A 7395-nucleotide genomic window follows, 5' to 3' on the forward strand; every position below is an offset into this window, starting at 1 on the left:
GAATGAACCAGGGGCTATGCGGCCGGTGTGGGTGAGGTTGGCGAGGAGCCCCAGCATGGGGGCGACCCGGTGGCGGAAGCCGCGGTCGGCGAAGTGGCGCGCCCAGAGCTTGCACGCGAGCGCCGCGCGGAGGCGGCGCGCGTTGCCGTCCGGCGGGACGCGGAGCAAGAAGATGATGTCCTCGGCGATGTCCTCTCGTCCGGATCTGACAGGTGGGGCCATAGGAGCTGTGGGTGTGACGATCCGCTTTGACTCGGTATTGGGAGATCCTGGGCCCGCGAATGGGATCCGACGGCCCAGGTGGCCTAGAGCCGGGACGGTAAATGAAATACCGTCCGGGGTGGACGGTGTTTCATTTACCGTCCACCCCGGGTGTCCAGCGCGCGCTCCCCGCTCGCTGCCGCCACCGCGCCCGGCGTCGCCGGAGGTCACAGCGTTGTGTACATGCGCGGTGCTTCCGCCGGAGGCCGTCGTCCACGTTTCCTCGACGGCGCCGCGCCGTGCCCGAGTACCTCCTTCCGTTGCCGGCTCCTTGGGCACCTACTCGCCGCGGAATGGCAGGCGCACGCGCGGCGCCGTCCCGTGGCGCGCGCGTGCCGCCGCCGCCGACGCCTCATCGCCGTGGGCCTCCATCATGTTCTCCTCCGAGATAACAGCAGCCGCCGCTTCGACGAACTCGCCGAGCCAACGGTGCCGGCGCGCCTCCGCGGCCTCCGCCATGTGTTGCCATTGTTAGATAGGAAGGTTTGATGTATATTTGCCTTAACGTATCTTGCCAAAGCCAAGAGATTTAGTTCATCTATGTATAGGAATAGACTATCTATGTATAGGAAGGTTATATTTGGATAGTCTCTTGGCTTAGCTTCCAAAGCTTTCACGCCTATATGTAAGTGCTGCATGCAGGGCTGTTCTGCATCAATCAACACGCAGCTCACAAGCGACCCAAGATAGGGCGTCGTGCTTCCGCTCCTCTGATCTTTCTACATGGTAATCAGAGCCTTAGTCCGTGAATAGATTGCATCGCTCTTGAGCAACTATCATGGCGAGTTCATCATCTAGTTCCTCCAATCCTCTCCTCGCCCAACCCGTCACAGAGAAACTCGGCAAGAATAATCACGCATTGTGGAAAGCACAAGTGCGTGCGGCGATCCGAGGCGCACGTCTTCTGGGCTATCTCACTGGTGACGCCAAGATGCCGCCGGCCGAAGTCGTCCAGAAGGGCGCCGATGGGAAGGAGGTGAAGGTCACCAATCCAGAGCGTGAGGACTGGGAGGCTACGGACCAGCAAGTCCTTAGCTATCTCCTGGCGTCGGTCACCAAGGATGTCCTCACGCAGGTGGCCACCTGTGCCACTGCCGCCGACGCCTGGAAGATCATCGAAGACATGTTTGCGTCACAGACGCGAGCAAGATCCGTCAACATGCGGATTGCCCTGGCAACGACCAAGAAGGAGAACTCCACCGTTGCTGAATACTTCGCCAAGATGAAGGCTCTTGGCGACGACATGGCGGCTGCAGGACGGCCCCTAGAAGATGAAGAATTGGTGGAGTACATCATCACCGGGCTCGGCGAAGAATTCTCACCGATCGTCTCCGCTCTATGCGCTCGAGTGGAACCCATCTCAGTTGGTGAACTCTATTCTCAACTCCTCAATTTTGAGACTAGAATGGACTTGATCTATGGAGGAGGCAGCTCTGGCTCGGGGTCGGCAAATTCCGCCACCCGGGGTCGTGGATCGTGGCGCGGCAAGACTCAGTCACACGGGAGAGGCTCCACTCGTGGCGGTGCATCTTCTGGTCGCGGTTTCCAGCATTCTGGTCGCAGGAACTCAGGAGGACGCGGCTCCTACAACAACAACAACTCCAACTCTCGTGGCTTCTACAACAACAGCCGCGGGATGTCAGGCGCTCCAACCGACTCTGATGCGAACAGATGTCAGGTATGCTTCAAGAAAAACCACTCGGCTGCAGAGTGTTGGCACAGGTTCGATGAAAACTTCATGCCAGATCAGCGCCTTGTTGCAGCAGCAACATCCTCGTACGGTGTGGACACCAACTGGTACACTGATACCGGTGCCACAGATCATGTGACGGGACATCTCGAGCAGTTGTCCATGAAGAAAAAGTATCAAGGGAATGATCAGATTCACACGGCGAGTGGAACAGGTATGGACAATAGTCATATTGGTCATACTACAGTTCATACCCCTATTCGTGATCTGCATTTAAATAATGTTCTATGTGTTCCACATGCCAAGAAAAATCTTGTTTCTGTTCATCGCCTTGCTGCTGACAACTCTGCTTTTCTAGAATTTCACCCTGATTTCTTTCTTATTAAGGATCAGGAAACGAAGAACATACTCCTTAGAGGAAGATGCCACAGAGGCCTCTATCCCTTGCCAGCACCATCAATAAAGCAAGTCTACAGTACCACTAGATTGCCTCTATCTCAGTGGCACAGTCGACTGGGTCATCCTTCATCCTTTATTGTTAAGCAAGTTGTCAGTAGCAATAATCTTCCCTATCGTGATGAGTCATTGAGTCAGTCAGTTTGTGATGCCTGTCAACAAGGGAAGAGCCATCAGTTGCCCTATCCCAAGTCGTCTAGTATTTCTAAATTTCCTTTAGAACTTGTGTTCTCTGATGTCTGGGGTTATGCTCTTGAATCAGTTGGTCGAAAAAAATATTATGTGAGTTTTATTGATGATTTTAGCAAGTTCACATGGATTTATTTCTTAAAGCACAAATCTGAAGTGTTCCAAAAATTCCAGGAATTTCAGCTCCTTGTAGAACGCTTGTTTGACAGAAAAATCCTTGCTATGCAAACTGACTGGGGAGGTGAATATCAAACTCTAAATTCCTTTTTCCATAAGACAGGCATAGTTCATCTTGTTTCCTGTCCACACACCCATCAACAGAATGGGTCTGCTGAGAGAAAACACCGTCACATAGTTGAAGTCGGGCTCTCCTTGTTATCCCATGCGAGTATGCCACTCAAATTCTGGGATGAAGCTTTTCAAACAGCTGTTTATCTTATCAATCGTGTGCCTAGTAAAACGATTGGTTTCACTACGCCCCTAGAGCGTTTATTCCATCAAAAACCCGACTACTCTTCAATGAGAATTTTTGGGTGTGCATGTTGGCCTCATCTTCGCCCATATAATACACACAAACTCCAGTTTCGATCCAAGCGATGTGTTTTTCTTGGTTACAGTACCGTGCACAAAGGCTACAAGTGTCTTGATGTCTCCTCTGGCCGTGTTTATATTTCTAGAGATGTAATTTTTGATGAAAATATTTTTCCATTCAGTGAATTACATCCTAATGCCGGTGCTAGACTTCGCTCCGAAATTCTTTGCTATGGTTTAGGGGGAGAACATGTAGCAGACCAATATATTAATTGTCCATCTAATGTTTTCTCTGAGTTGAATGTTGAAAACCAGGAAGAATCAAGTGTACAGGCTGGAGTAACCGAAGCAAATTCTGATTGCACAAACACACAAGAAGACTTGGTTGCAGGTGCTTCAGGATCGTTGCCAACATCAGGAGAATCAGGCACAGGTGCAGGCGACTCTCCTGCTGATCGCCTCGACCACCAGCCAGCAGCCACGTCGGCAACCGTTTCTCCTCCGCCGACCGGGACAGGCGTCAGCGACCGTGGAGACGAACCAGTGAACGTCACAGCTGCATCTGCACGGGCGGGAGAACTCTCTGCTGCTCATGACGGTACAGAGGGAATTTCTTCTGCTGCGGTGCCAGCTGCATCAGTACATCGTCCTGCTACCAGATCACAGAGTGGTATACGCAAAGATAAGATTTATACTGATGGTACTGTCAGGTATGGTTTCCTAACAACTACAGGAGAACCTAGTACCACTGATGAGGCTTTAGCTGATAATAATTGGAAAGAAGCAATGGATCTTGAGTATAATGCTCTTATGAAAAATAAAACTTGGCACCTTGTTCCACCACAGAGAGGTAGGAATGTCATTGGTTGTAAATGGGTTTACAAAATTAAAAGAAAATCTGATGGAAGCTTGGATAGATATAAAGCTCGTCTTGTGGCTAAAGGTTTTAAACAGAGATATGGGATAGACTATGAAGATACTTTCAGTCCTGTTGTTAAAGCTGCCACTATTCGTATTATTTTGTCTCTTGCTGTGTCTCGGGGCTGGACTCTAAGGCAGCTTGATGTTCAGAATGCTTTCCTTCATGGTGTTCTTGAAGAAGAGGTATATATGCAACAACCACCTGGTTTTGAAGATCCCTCGAAACCAAATTTTGTTTGTCGGCTAGATAAAGCTTTATATGGTCTAAAGCAGGCTCCTAGAGCATGGTATTCTAGACTCAGTACCAAATTATTAGCACTCGGTTTTCAATCCTCCAAGGCAGATACTTCACTATTCTTTTATAATAAACATGGTGTTAGTATCTATATTCTTGTTTATGTGGATGACATTATTGTTGCGAGCTCTACGTCTCAGGCTACCACAGCATTGTTGCAAGATCTGCAAGGGGAGTTTGCTCTAAAGGATTTGGGAGACCTTCATTATTTTCTTGGGATTGAAGTCACCAAGGTACAAGATGGAATTGCTCTGACTCAAAGCAAATATGCTTCTGATCTTCTTAAAAGAGTAGGTATGGTGGATTGTAAGCCAGTTGCTACTCCATTATCTACTAGTGAAAAATTATCACTACATGAAGGATCATTATTGGGACCAGATGATGCATCACGGTATCGAAGTATTGTTGGGGCACTTCAGTATCTTACGCTTACTAGACCTGACATTACTTTCTCTGTTAATAAAGTTTGTCAGTTTCTTCATGCACCAACCACAGTTCATTGGGCAGCAGTGAAAAGAATTTTGCGATACTTGAAACAATGCACAGAATTGGGATTAAAAATACAAAAGTCTTCTTCGACCTTGGTAAGTGCTTTTTCGGATGCAGATTGGGCTGGTAATATTGATGATAGAAGATCTACAGGAGGATTCGCTGTGTTCATAGGCTCAAATCTTGTATCCTGGAGTGCAAGGAAACAAGCTACTGTTTCAAGGTCTAGTACTGAATCAGAATACAAGGCAATTGCCAATGCTACAGCAGAAATTATGTGGGTTCAAACTCTACTTCGTGAACTGGGAATTCCTAGTCCAAGAGCAGCGAGACTTTGGTGTGATAATATTGGTGCAAAGTACCTGTCTGCTAATCCTGTCTTTCATGCTAGGACAAAGCATATTGAAGTTGATTATCATTTTGTCAGAGAAAGAGTTGCACAGAAATTATTGGAAATTGAATTTGTATCATCTGGTGATCAAATAGCGGATGGCTTTACAAAGGCCTTGTCTGTTCGGCTATTGGAAAACTTCAAATCCAATCTACACCTAGAACGGTTGAGATTGAGGGAGGCTGTTAGATAGGAAGGTTTGATGTATATTTGCCTTAACGTATCTTGCCAAAGCCAAGAGATTTAGTTCATCTATGTATAGGAATAGACTATCTATGTATAGGAAGGTTATATTTGGATAGTCTCTTGGCTTAGCTTCCAAAGCTTTCACGCCTATATGTAAGTGCTGCATGCAGGGCTGTTCTGCATCAATCAACACGCAGCTCACAAGCGACCCAAGATAGGGCGTCGTGCTTCCGCTCCTCTGATCTTTCTACAGCCATGTCCCTGTCCGGCGCCGCCAAGGCCAAGCTCCTCACTCTTCTCGAGCTTAACTGGCACGGCCGGTGCGGCTGTCTATATGCAATGCATCTCTACATAATAACAATACATGGAGGATACGTGAATCAACACGTGAAGGGTTGCTTTCCAAGTCCTGGAGGATCCATCTTTAGTGCCCTCGCTAAGTGTATCAGACTAATTCAGAAAATATACGCTCTACGGATGGTGCCCATAGCAAACATTAAGCAAGGTACTTACATTGAGGTCGTCAATGGCTACTAATTAAAGTTATATGAATAATAGCAAGCAAAGCTTCCTACATTTACAACACCCAGTCAATCACTCGTTACATCATAGAGAGCAACCACAAGAGCCATCCAGATGACCAATTTCAGCTCGTTTGACAAATTAAGATTCTTGCACAGGATAAGACCAGAGAAAGGAAGCTTAACCTACCAACTTCTTCGTACTGAATGCTACCGGTATCATTCAAGCAAGACTGAAGCTTCCTTGCTTTGTGATCCTTCTCCTTTTTTAGGAAGGCTCTGTTGCCCCCTCTGTTGCTTTCTGCCGCAGTTGCAGAAATGACGTGGCGCTTAATGTGCTAATGAGCAACGAACAGTAGAGATTGTTAATTAGTACTGGTAGATGATCACAATCTCATCAGCTCGCTTCGTCTTCTTCCCTGCCTTTGTTCGCACGCCAGTGGCCAGCAATGGGGTCTTGCGAGTCGATCAAGATGGCCGTCGTACTTGGAATCTACCATACACGCATCCATTCATCCCGGCCGGCTTGCATTGGTTGCTAAGCTATGCGTGCGTCAACTGATCAAAATTCAGCAAATAGTTAATGTCGGGGCATGATTAGCAACAATCATAAAGACATTTTGCTGCACTAATAGCAGTAGCCCTCTCGCTCCCCCCTGTCCGTCAGATATCGAATCCGAACGTCTGGTTCAGCTGAGTATCTGACAGTGTCATCATGCTTGCTTTACGGGGAAAAAGCGCAGCAGAGGTTTAGTCTCGATGTAAACCCCATTTATGGATGGAAAAGATCCATCCAACAGTTCATGTTCATCCATGGATGCCGCAGTGCAGGCATGGATCATTGATCTTGGTCGTCGCATTAAGATCGCGATCTTCCCCGGCTGGCCCTGCTCATCGATCAGCTCATCATCTTGCAGTTGAATGAACAGTCCCCCAGCCCCACCAAATAAAGCAATGCCGGGGGGCTTGCTACATCCATCGCGATTAGTTAGGTAAACCATGCGTTGTTAGACCTTAATGAGCCCGCCAGACTTTTTTTACCCGCACCACGTACCCGCCGGGCGCGCAACGCACGCATACGACCGGCCGACGGCGACGTGGATTGGGCGGAGGGCGGACGGCGACAAGCCAACCGTCCTGGCTCGTCGTCCGCGGCGAAAGGGATCGGATTCATACGAGCTAGCAAAGCTCTGCGCCTGTGCCTCGCTAGGTCTCGCCACCACCTTCCGCTGCCTGCTGCTGCTGCGAGCGCTAGATGCGAAGCTGCGCCGTCGCTGTCGGCGTTAACAGGGCCGTGGACCGGTGGCGTCCGTACCAGGATCGCGTCTCGGCGGGGGATCGAATTGAGCGAGCTGCTGGCATTAGGAAGGAAAAAAAAAAGGCAGCGGCGAGCCCTCCATGGCCGCACACGTCGCCCCGGCCCCGCTCGCCGGCCGCTTATTTAAGCCGGCCTCCCCGCCGCCCG

At 49.1% G+C, this 7395-nt stretch overlaps 1 non-coding gene across 1 annotated transcript; it reads left to right on the forward strand.

Annotated features, from left to right (window-relative positions):
- Nucleotides 1–1522: 1522 nt before the first annotated feature.
- LOC112878367 lies at nt 1523–1661 on the forward strand. The gene has a single exon (XR_003225697.1). It is a non-coding gene; the product is annotated as a small nucleolar RNA Z247 (small nucleolar RNA).
- Nucleotides 1662–7395: the final 5734 nt, after the last annotated feature.

The sequence above is a fragment of the Panicum hallii genome, chromosome 9 (genome assembly GCF_002211085.1).
Source record: "Panicum hallii strain FIL2 chromosome 9, PHallii_v3.1, whole genome shotgun sequence".
NCBI classification, from domain to species: domain Eukaryota; kingdom Viridiplantae; phylum Streptophyta; class Magnoliopsida; order Poales; family Poaceae; genus Panicum; species Panicum hallii.